Source organism: Nanorana parkeri, unplaced genomic scaffold (assembly GCF_000935625.1).
Source record: "Nanorana parkeri isolate BGI_ZX_2015 unplaced genomic scaffold, ASM93562v1 scaffold1969, whole genome shotgun sequence".
Classification (NCBI taxonomy): Eukaryota; Metazoa; Chordata; class Amphibia; order Anura; family Dicroglossidae; genus Nanorana; species Nanorana parkeri.
The window spans coordinates 45,235-57,125 of NW_017308237.1; positions in this window are offsets into that span (position 1 = coordinate 45,235).

Genomic DNA, 11,891 nt, shown 5'->3' on the forward strand with positions numbered 1-11,891 from the left:
GGGGTTGATTTACTAACCTTATAAACACACCACGAACGTGTATACACCTCTGCAGTGTGTTCCCTCCCAGCATGATCTATGGGTGGAATCTAAACACCTTTGTAGTGTGTACACACCCAGCAGGTGTGTTGTGCAAAGCCCTGAAGGAATTCCAAGGTGATGTTGGGTAAATTAGCTCTATGTTGTGTTGCTTGCGTTGATGAATGCAGGAATGTAAATGCATGAGCTAACCATTTTTGTCTAAACTATGAAGCAGCATTATATATGCATCATGTGCATGATTTTTCCATATATGGCATTAGTGGAAATATGCTTTTAGAGACTTTTTGGTTGATAAATACGTTTTGCTGTGTGAAAATCACACACCTGGTGTGTGTGTGTGTGTTTAGGTTAGTAAATCACCCCCCATATATCAGTTGTGTCTTACAGCAAGCTGATGCCTTACAGGTGCATCAGGAAAGATTTTGGAACAGATTTAATATAATGTCACCGATTGATGCATAAATACTTCCGTAAGCTGCTCTAAAGTTATACGTCAGCAGAATAAACTCTAACCACTTCTTTATTGGCCATCTGTTTGAAAGGAAAACCCGACCCAGCTTGATGGAAATCTTTCTTATTTATAGAGTCAAGTTCTGAAGCCTTTTGCAAAACTCTTAGTTGGCTGCCCAGATTTGCAGGCGCAGGGATCTTCAATAAAAATAAAAAGTTGCATAGACTTTAACTCAGAAGATGGTTTTGCACCTAATTTTGTTTGTAGTTGATTAATAAATATGTCACCTTATGTTTTACTCCACATATGGACTACTAAATAATCAACAACATTGATTTCTAATTAATTGTCAACTTGTGTATTCCCCAAAAGTACTGGGATAGATTTTGCTGAGCAATGCTAAATTGGCTAAGCATGAGGGAAAGTGATGTAAGAGAAGATGACCAGCCAAAATGTGTTTTTTCCATTGTTTATGAAATGATATGCTAAAATAGGGTTATTCAATTATTAAATTAATTGTAAGCAAATGGTTTTATGTGCCAATATTTAATATTGATAGTAGTTTCTAGTAGTTGATAGTAATATCTTATAATATGAGGGCTGCAACATCAGTAAATGTATTGCATAATGTAATCTGTTACTCACATCATATTCACTTATATGTTATGTAACTCTTTGGAAGGTAAAATTGCCTTAAATATAAGCAAGTTGAAGAATGGGGAAGTTTGGGGTATATCTAAAGCTGCATTTCCTTTCAAGGTAAAACAGCCTTGTTGATTGTATCTCGATGTGTGTAATAAACTCTTCTGTAACTGAAGTTTTTCTAATTTTTCTTTTTGCAATGTAACAGGTGTGATTACAAAGTCCAGCTCTGTATTTTAGGGCTCCCACCAAGAGGCTCCCCCACATTGAATGTTCTGCATTTTTAAGTACACTTCTACCTTTCCCAATGTCTTCTGGACAGTTTAGTGACACACATTCCCCCAATCTTAATCATAATTGGGTGGTCCTCTTGGATGTGGAAAGAGGCTGTGACGTGAAGTCTTCAACTCTGCTTTCTGCAGGAATACACTATGACTGAAGGGTACTGTGATGACGCTCCCTCCAGGGGCCAGGTCATGATCCAGTCTATTCATAGTATGTCATCAGTCTTCTGGATTGAAGATGCTGGGAGACCTGCAGCCCTGAAGGGTGAGAACATTGTGTGGTGAAAAAGAACTACTGCAATGGAAAAGTTCAGAATAAAGTCAAGTATCGCAGCTTGAGCTACTTTTAACTGTGTAATTGATCCTTAGTTTGATTCCTGGAATTGGGCTTTAACAAACTCTTAGTTGAACATGTAAAGCATTCACACATTCAAAATTGCTGTTTAAAAGTTGGAAAAGTGCTAATATGTTCAATTTTTCACTGACATCTCTTGACTAAAGTTGCAAAATGTGACATTTTATACATCACCAGTAGTGATGGGCCGAACACACCTGAGTTTGGTTCGAGTTCAAACTTTAGAACATGGAAAAAGTTTGAACTCGAACTTCAAACTCAATGAAAGTCTATGGGACTAAAACTCAGAAAATCAAATATCCCCATTTTGAAGGCTTATATGTAAGTTATTGGCCATAAAAAGAGTATGGGGATTCTGGTACCGCCCTGGGGGACATGTATCAAGAAAAAAAAAACTCTTTAAAATAAAAATACAATTTTTAAAGCAGCAGTGATTTTAACATCACTTAAAGTGAAACAATAAAAATGAAAAATTCCTTCAAATATTAAACTGCCTGTAAAGTGGCACATATGTACGATGTATAGAACCTGCTGCAGCAAAAATTACATTCATAAATAGAAAAAAAAAAGCATGCGGTTCCCCCTCCCAAACAATACCAGACCCTTATAGGAATGTTAGGATGGACCCCATTGAAAATGGAGAATTGTATGGGAGGGAGGGAGTAATCTTGGTTTGTTTAAAAAAAGAAAGGAGGGATTGTGAATTCTTCCGTCCCCTGTGACTTACCGATAGGTAATTTTCCTTTCCTGACGCCAATACATGACAGCATACAATGAGTATGGCTCCGCCCCCAGCCCAATCACAGGACCAGTTATACTATAAATTAAAGCCCACCTCCCAAGGCCACCATTCTCGTAACAAGTACTCAATGCGAAAGCCATGGGAGGGTCCTGTATGCCGCCATGTATTGGCGTCAGGAAAAGAAAATTACCGATAGGTAAGTATACAATTTTCCATTTTCCTGACGCCTACATGGCACCATACAATGGGATCTAACTAGCACACAACATGGGAGGGTAATTCTGTGATATTTATTTATTTATTTGTACCACTGGTAAACACATTCAGAAACAACTTCCCCATGGATAAGACTCCTGGATAGACCCTGTAATGGGACAGGAACATATACCAGGTTACTGCCTTCCAGAATAACTCTGGAGGTACATCACTAAATTCTATCCGTAAGGATAACATCCTTCGGAAGAGCGAATCCAGAGTTAAATGTGTGGCTCTATCTGCTTGATCAGGCACAATGCATGTGACCTAGTGCACGCAGAGAGCTACTTTCTAAATGCACCAGAAAGATGAACAGATCAACCCGAAAAAAAAGGTAACCTCCATGTTCTTCCTCAGCATAGCAGCCACATCTTGGGCATGAGCTGAAACAAAAAAACTTGTCTGTGAAATGGTAGCAATAAGGTGGTTTGAAGGCTAATCTTGACTATCCAACACCCTCCTCCCCGAGGAGATTGCTGTAAGAAAAACTATTTTACACGTTACTGTCCATACTGAGTAAGCGTGAGCTAGATGAAGTCGAGGAAGGAAGAACATATACAGCACTATCTGTAGATTCTAAGGGACAGAGACTCTTCTGAAGAGTGAATTCTTGTGCAAGTCCTTAAGAGCTGGCATATCAATTATTGAGCTACCCCCCGTGTCTCAGAGGATTAATATATAGAGGGTACCGATACCCAAGTACACAATGCTTGCCCGAAGAAAGTCCAATATATCTATCATTGGCAAGGTGAAGAGAGACAAAACCTATTAAGCTGGTGGAGTCTATGAAATTATTCCACACTGTAGAATTTAATGTGATGTTTAGTAGGTGCTCTAGTATTCAACAAACACTCATTGACAGGAGATGAGTAATCCAGGCAAGGCAGACTCTACTTCCAACCTCCAAGTCGCTTAAGGTATTTTTAGATGTAGCATCCACTGTAGAAGCTCTGAATATAAAGGATGACTAGAAGGGTCAGAGTCTACAAGAGAGGGAACCCTACCCGGATAATTGTGGGTTCCATCTAGGAACCCGAATCCATTTGGACTGAAGGAAGCATATGCATTAAAATATCCATTGCTCTCTCCCTTAGAACGTTTTCTTGACAAGGAGTGTCTGTACTCTTAGAGATTACCATCAGGATGAGATGTGGGTAACCCACTTGCTGCTGATCCACAGGAAACTTCTAGATAAGAAAACATTAATTGTCGCCCAGGGCTTCTTGGCTTACAGTATCAGCCAGGAAATTCTGGGGAGTCCAGCGCTGAATCCTCGATTAGAGGTACCTCCAGCAGCAGTGAGCAGTTCCCATACATCTATGAGCAGACACCAAATCTTTGGAAAAAATATAATCCAGTTGTTCATTGAACTAATGCAGAGGTTCCTTGAATCTGAAAGGCTCTCTGAACTCCACGATGCTGAAGACATATTCACCCTGAAGGATTGCCACCGACCTTGGTTTAAAAGGCTGTTGAAGTGATTTGCACATAGGAATCCTTTAACCCGATCCCTGGATAAGGTCATAGATAACAGTTGAAACAGGCTCGACGGCTGTAGCCACAACCAAGAATCTCATATTTGGAATCATCCAGAATCAATGGCACAGGGAATGTTTTCTCTGTTGTCTGAAGAACCCTGTTGGAAGACTTTTAGCCTCCAATAAGTATAGGGTCACCATTTGAATTGATCCATCAACTAGAGACACCAAGGAGTTGTCCCGTCAACTGGACACACCAAGGGGTAGGATAGAGGCATTCCCCCTTGGCGATTGCTTTTAACTTGATCAGAGATAGTTCCATGGAGTGCTAGAGTATGAGCATGCTGAACAACCAGCAGGATGACGCTACAATAGTTGGAATACTTGTTCACTCTAGAAGGCTGTGACTGGATGCAATCTTTTGGAAAATTACCTAGGATTGTGGCAAGGCCACAGGGCAGGTAAACAAAACAAAAGTGGAACTTTAGACATAGTGGAACTTTAGGCAAGCAAGACATTTAATGAAGGACAGGTCCACAGGAATGGGAACAACATCTGCCAGGCACAGTATCCCATAGTCAGTTTATGGCTTAAGTGATGCAATATAGTGATTCTATATGAAATATTTGGATCCTGATCCATCTCCTGGTTGTCCCACTAGGACAATTAGAGGATAAAAGCTTGATATCTTTGGACTGGAAGAGATTACGAGACACTATTTGGATATGTCTACATATAACCCAGCTTTGCTTGCACCAAGGAACCTTGATGGTAATGAATGGACTGAAACATGAGAAGAAAAACCTGACCATGTCCGTCTTGAACTCTTAACAGGACCCATGGCCATATACTCTGAACAGTATATGCTCAAAATTTTGTAAGCTCGCACAACCCGAGACCTACTGGGCAAGTTGGTCAGAAGTGTTGGAAATGCAACAGCATGTACTGATATGTCTTTTGAGCTGTAGAGGGCACTGTAGTGGAATGCTGGTCCCTGTGTGGATGCTTATCTGTGATACACACGAAGTCCCTTTTCTTCACAATGTTATATCCATTCATGTAATGACCTATGCAAGTAAAACTTAATTCAGCATTCCTCAAGATCTCAGTGTTTCATCTGGACACACAACCAACAAGAAGAACCCTCCAAAATAATTTTTGTTCTTCTAGGGAGGGAGTAATCTTGGTTTGTTTAAAAAAAGAAAGGAGGATTGTGAATTCTTCCGTCCCCTGTGACATTAGATATTGGTGTGTGTGTGTGTGTGTGGTGAGATCTGTACCAACTCAAGGCAACTGCAGTCCCGGATGAGCAATACAGCAGATCCATAGCAGCCTCACTATGAAATCACTGGTGATCTCAATACATTCAGAAACTACCATGCCCCTGAGACCTCAGTGCCAGCCAAAAGGTCCGCTTCTGTGTTCTTACGCCAAGTATGGACTGCCCTGGAAAGTAAGTAACATTACTGGCCTATGGGTGCGCCAGGGCAAAACTCTATAGCTGACCGCCATAGGGTTAGAGGGGAACTTGTGGATGTAGCTGCTTGACTGGGCTAGTAATTGACAGTTCATAAAGTATATCACCTCTGTTTAAGGCTTCAGACCTGCACCTTTCTGCCTCTTTATTCTCTGTTGCCCCTGCAGGGGAAAACCGGCAGAGCATCCTGCCAGGTGATCGCAGGCCAAATACTGCTTAAAGGTTGTACAATCCTTGTTATCCAATCCGCTAGCTGGATTCTAATAGCAGGATCTTGCATGTGTAGCAGGTTTATCACAGCTTGAAGAGGACTTTTCATCCCAAATTGAGCAGCTTACTCTGTCTTTGGGGAGCAGTACTGGTGATAATCCAGAAGTTCACTCTGAGAAGCAGTAATGGCAAAGGGCTGGAGAGAGTTACAATCCTGCATATGCACTCTGAGGAACAGTGTTGTCAATAGGCCTGAAAAGATTTAAAATTCATTATGACCAATGCTGTATACATAGGACCATGAAAAAGATTACTGAATAACAGGCAGAATAGGCCTGAAATGAAGCACCAATTGAACAAGTTACATTTTAAACATTAACAACGCTGGGGAACCACAGGTGACCGCAAAATACTCACATGAAAGGCACCCAAGAGTCAAGGCACAAGATTGAAGCTGACAGAGTTAGCAAACAACACATTTCTGTAAGATCCAGTTTAAAGGTTTAGCAGCAGATCTACAAGTGGCAGCAGCCTGCACTCAGCAAACACCTCCAGGCAGGGCCGTAGATAATTTTTTTTCCTGGGGGGGGGTTCAGGTTCCTCAAATTATAAGATTTTATCTAGCAGACACACAAAGGTTTGAAAAAAATATACTGACCATATCATTCCTAAACCAATCCTTTACCCTGAGCAATACCGATTTTGCTGTTTGACACCATATGGATAAAAACCATGTTTTCAAAAGACTTATAATTGGTACCAATTCACACAAACCGCTTAGTATACACTTATTGGGATTATTTTTTTACCAAAAATATTTAGCAGAATACATTTTGGCCTAATTTTAGGAAGAAATTGTATTTATTTCCCAAAATTTTTTGTCTTTTTTCATTTATATAAAAAATTCAATAAAAACCAGCGGCAAACAAATAGCACCAAAAGAAAGCTCATTTTGGGTAAAAAAATGGGCGCCCGTGGGAAAGTCTTCCATTAGCGCCCCCACAAATCAATCCATAGTTCAATGCTCCAGACAAACTGTTCCCTTGCCTATGTTTTCCCCTCCTAATCCACCTTCAAATCACCTCATTATCCAGTGCTGCTTTGTTAATGTAGGAGCCACTTCTGAGCTTGTTTCAATTTTCAAGGCATTGCCCTTTCTAATCTGTCATGGAAGAGAGACTTGAGTGATTTCAAGCCTACACTTCATGGTGGTTCAGGAGGGGTGCTGCCGCACCAAAAGAAGGGAGAACAGAAGCTGGTCTAAAGCCACTGATCCACTATGGAGACCCACCATATAGCAATATATTATATAGCAATGCAGAATACCACCAGCTATAGAGGACTATAAATCTCAGGAATACATTATATAGCAACGCAGAATAATATGAAGCTACGTACTCTGTGTTGCTCCAGGGTGGTGGCCTGATGTCTCAGGAGGTCTGTGCAGGGTCTCAGGATGGCTGTGTGGAGTCTCAGGACGGCTGTGTGGAGTCTCAGGAGGGCTGTGCTGAGTCTCAGGAGTAGAGCTGCAACAACTATTCGATTTAGTAGATTAAAATCGACGATGAAAAACGTCAACGTTTTCCATTGTCGATTAGTCAGCTATCAATGTAATTGCCTGTTGGCGGCGCCACACACGAGCCGCACTCCCACGCCGCTTAAACCGCGCACGCTGAGGACATGCCTCTGCTCCTCTCCTCCCCGTGAGCTTCCTGACTCGCCGCTGCCCGCCAACAATCAAGGGCCCACGATTCAAAGTAAGACACTCAGGAACGAGTGCAGGTCAGCATTCAGCCCATATCTGAGCCGTGGGCCAGAAAGGAACAGGCAAAGGGCCAGATATGGCATGTGGGCCATAAAATGCCCAGGTCTGCCCTATAGGAACACAGGGGGTGATAGATGAGTTTGAATATTTGATTCCCCAGACAGTCCTCATCGGCTGTGTTCTGCTGCAGACTCCTGAAGTATATCACCCCCAGTGTTCCTATAGGGCAGACCTGGGCATGTGCTGCTATGACAGCCATAAACTGTACGTTATTACTGAAAGGAGGGAACCCCCCAACAACACCACCATGGGGAGAATCTAAAACGCGAGTCCTGGGATCGCACGGTCCTGCGCAATGCAGGCCGCGATTGCCGTGCGGCCCCATTGATTTCAATGGGGCGACATCCGCACAGCAATCGCAGAAAAAAGGTAAACAATGCGCAGCTGTTTTAGCGCAATCCACACGGCGCGACTAGGTTGCAATTAGAAAATAATGGAACACCTACAGCACGATCGGTGCACACCTAGGCGACTACTGACCGGGCGGAATCGTGCACGATTGACGTGCGGTGATGTGTGCACAGACCCTTAGGAACACACTAGACTTGGGACATAGGAAAGCACTAGACTCTGGACTTTGCAATACAGTGGACTTTGGACTAATCACAGATAATACAAACATTCCTCCCCCACCTCTGTTACCTGATTGCCTGCTCTGTCTCTATGCAGCCTTCTGATCTTGGTAGGAAACCCTGCCCCATGCAGAGCCCGCACTGAGGCTTGTACAGATCATTCAGGGCAAGGCAGGCATATGCACGTCTGAAGGGATTCCTGGGATGCCCTGTTTGATAAAATATCTGCATTAGTTCTCCTCCAGCCGTCGCAGATGTTTTATCAAACAGGACATCCCCGCATCCCTTTAGATGGTCCTGCCTGTCTGTGGATGTTCTTAAAAGGTTTTATGCACACATGGAAAACTAAATGGATCTACAGACATGAAAGATTTAGCCAGAGCAAAGCAGCACTGCAAAGCTATTGGAAATAGTATTACACATGTATTACTTAACCAGTTGACATCCGCGGTGTTAAACCCCCTTCCCATCCAACTTGTTCATGCATGTCATCCTCCCAGTACAACCATTGTTTCTGATGATGCAGCTGAGTCATAGTTCTTCTCTGGAGTCACAAGAGCAGGAGGCTAAGCAAGTGTTAAACCTGCCGCCCTGATGGAGGAAGCACCCCAACTCCAAGGCTATGGGGGAGGCTTCCCTTATAAGACTGCATTTAGCCATCTGAACAAAGGAAACTTTGCAACAGGAGAGGCTGAACCTCTGCGGCAGGCCAGAAGAAACCGGCAAGGTGAGGGCGAAAAAAAAAACCTCAAACATATTCTTAGTATAACCGGCTTGAGCAGTGAGGACAGAAAAAAGAATGGTGGCCTTGGGAGGCGGGCTTTAATTTATAGTATAAATGGTTCTGTGATTGGGCTGGGTGCGGAGCCATACCCATTGTATGCTGCCATGTAGGCGTCAGGAAATGCAAATAAAAAAAAGTGTGGGGTTCCCCCTTAAAGTCATACCAGGCACTTAAGGAATTTTAAGGAGGAACCCCACCCCCAAAAAGGGGGAAAAACATGGGGTCCCCCCTAAAATTCCGAAACATTACTTTGAACCGAGCACAGGCCTGGCAGGGCAGGAAAGGGAGGGGATGAATGGGCACCCCCGCCAAACCAGGCCACATGCCCTCGGCACTGGGAGGGTACTTTTCCAGGGTCACCCCTGGAAAAGCACCTTGTCCCCGTACCTGATGGAGGACAAGGACCCCTTCCCCACAAGCCCTGGGGTGTTGGTTGTGGGGGTGTGGGCAGGGGGCTTATTCACATCAGGGCGAACCCTAATGTGAATAAGCATATGCGCCCCCCCCTTGTAAATGAGTAAGGGGTACATATAACTCTACCCATTCAGTAAAGGGTTCAATTCAAATTGTAAAATAGATGCCACACTTGCGAAAAAATATTTTTTTATTGAAAAAAAACAAAAGACATGTTCTTGACAAGTCTTTTATTTAAAATAAAAAATTGGTTCACCAACGTAATCCTAAGGTCAATCACGACATCCAGCAATATCCACGACGTCGACGAATGGACGAAATAAAAAAAGAAAAACTAAATAGAAATAGTAAAGGAAAACCAGACGCCCGCCGACCCATCTGCTCGCGACGAACTCCCGGATTGCATGGCATTCTGACAGATGCCAGCAAAATAGAAACAATTGGGCAGAGCTAGCAGTGACAAAATCTGACAGGACTTAGCTGTGAGCCATGATTGGCCAAAGTCATTGTTAGAAACAAAAGAGGTTTGTTCGCTTCTGGAGATACAGCTCCAATCTATTACCCATTAGTTCTGGTCCGTCTTACCAAATCCTTAAACCAAGAGCGTACATCAAACAAAGAACGAGAGGTTCGGACCGCCTACTTTTGTAGGTTGTCCAAGGGTTAATTCAGATATCGGGACGGACCATCATTATAGATTTGTAAAAAAACATTTATTTAATTCAGCAAAATAAATCACATACTGTACATAGGCCAATCTTTCTTCATCGACCAATAAAAACAAAAGGAAGCAGTGTGAACTGATCATTACTTTTCTTGCCTTTGCTGGAGCTGTTTGTACTCTTATGTTCTATATCACCTCCGTCTGAGTTTTTTATATGGCAATCTTCTCCTTTTGGTTTCAAAATATATTTAATATCTCAGATATTAACAATAGTTTTTCTTTTGAGAGAAAGGTGATTTTTACTCACGTATCAAGTTGTCGCTCTTTTTGTGTATTGTATAGCTTACCTCTCTGCTTTGAGGGGAAGGTTTCATTGGTTTTAGTGAGGGAATCGGCCCAGTGGATTGGTCCTTAGTACATGTACATGTATATGGAGACTTTGGATTCCCAAGAGGTCCGAGTGTTGTTACTTCCAAAAAGACTTATTTTCCGCCAAGATCCGCGGTGTTTGGTGAAGACGTTTCTCTTGAGGTTTTACTCCAAGCATTGCATGTGTGACGTCTACGCGTTTCGCCCCTCCCCCGGGGCTTCGTCAGGACGTCCCATGTACAATAGTTTCTCAAAAGAAAAACTATTGTTAATATCTGAGATATTAAATATATTTTGAAACCAAAAGGAGAAGATTGCCATATAAAAAACTCCGACGGAGGTGATATAGAACATAAGAGTACAAACAGCTCCAGCAAAGGCAAGAAAAGTAATGATCAGTTCACACTGCTTCATTTTGTTTTTATTGGTCGATGAAGAAAGATTGGCCTATGTATGTGATTTATTTTGCTGAATTAAATAAATATTTTTTTACAAATCTATAATGATGGTCCGTCCCGATATCTGAATTAACCCTTGGACAACCTACAAAAGTAGGCGGCCCGAACCTCTCGTTCTTTGTTCAAAGTCATTGTTACTTTGCCCAATCATGGCTTTAAAGGTGCCCATACACCTTCCGATTATCGTACGATAATCGTATGCGATCGACTTTTCGTATGACAATCGTAACGTGTAAATGTAGTGCCCGACCGATAGTACTGTACAATCGTATGACTTTTGACGGTCAAGCATGTTTGAAAACTTTGGTCGATCGTACGATGTTCGCATGGTTGATGGCGTTTCCGTCCGTCAAAACTCGAGCATGCGCAAACGAAAATAATTACAGTCAATTACCGCAAGTCGTCCAGGTGTTTTTTTTAACTACCGCTGATTGAACCTTGCGATAATCGGGGCAGGATGGGGCCGTCGTACGAAAACCGTACGACGGTTCGATCATCGGACGAAAGGTAAGGGCACCTTTAGAGTGTGCTGTGCCTTGATTGTGCAAAGTCTTGCACCTGACCTGTGGACAGGTGCATTGCTTTACCCAATCAGGGCTCTCACAAGGCACTGTGTGGTACCTCGCCGAACACACGAACTACCGATGTTCGAGTCGAACTGTTGTTCAACTCGAACATCGAGCCCATCCCTTAACACCAGTACAAGAGGATATTTTTTGTCTTATATTACAGGAAAAACAATTCCAATCACATCCCAAAAAAGTTTGAGGCTTTTGGGGAAGCATTTGAAACTTTTTTGAGTGTTTACTACAACCTGTGTCACCAATGGGGATATTTAGCCGCATTTTCTGTGTATTTGGAGGTGGTAA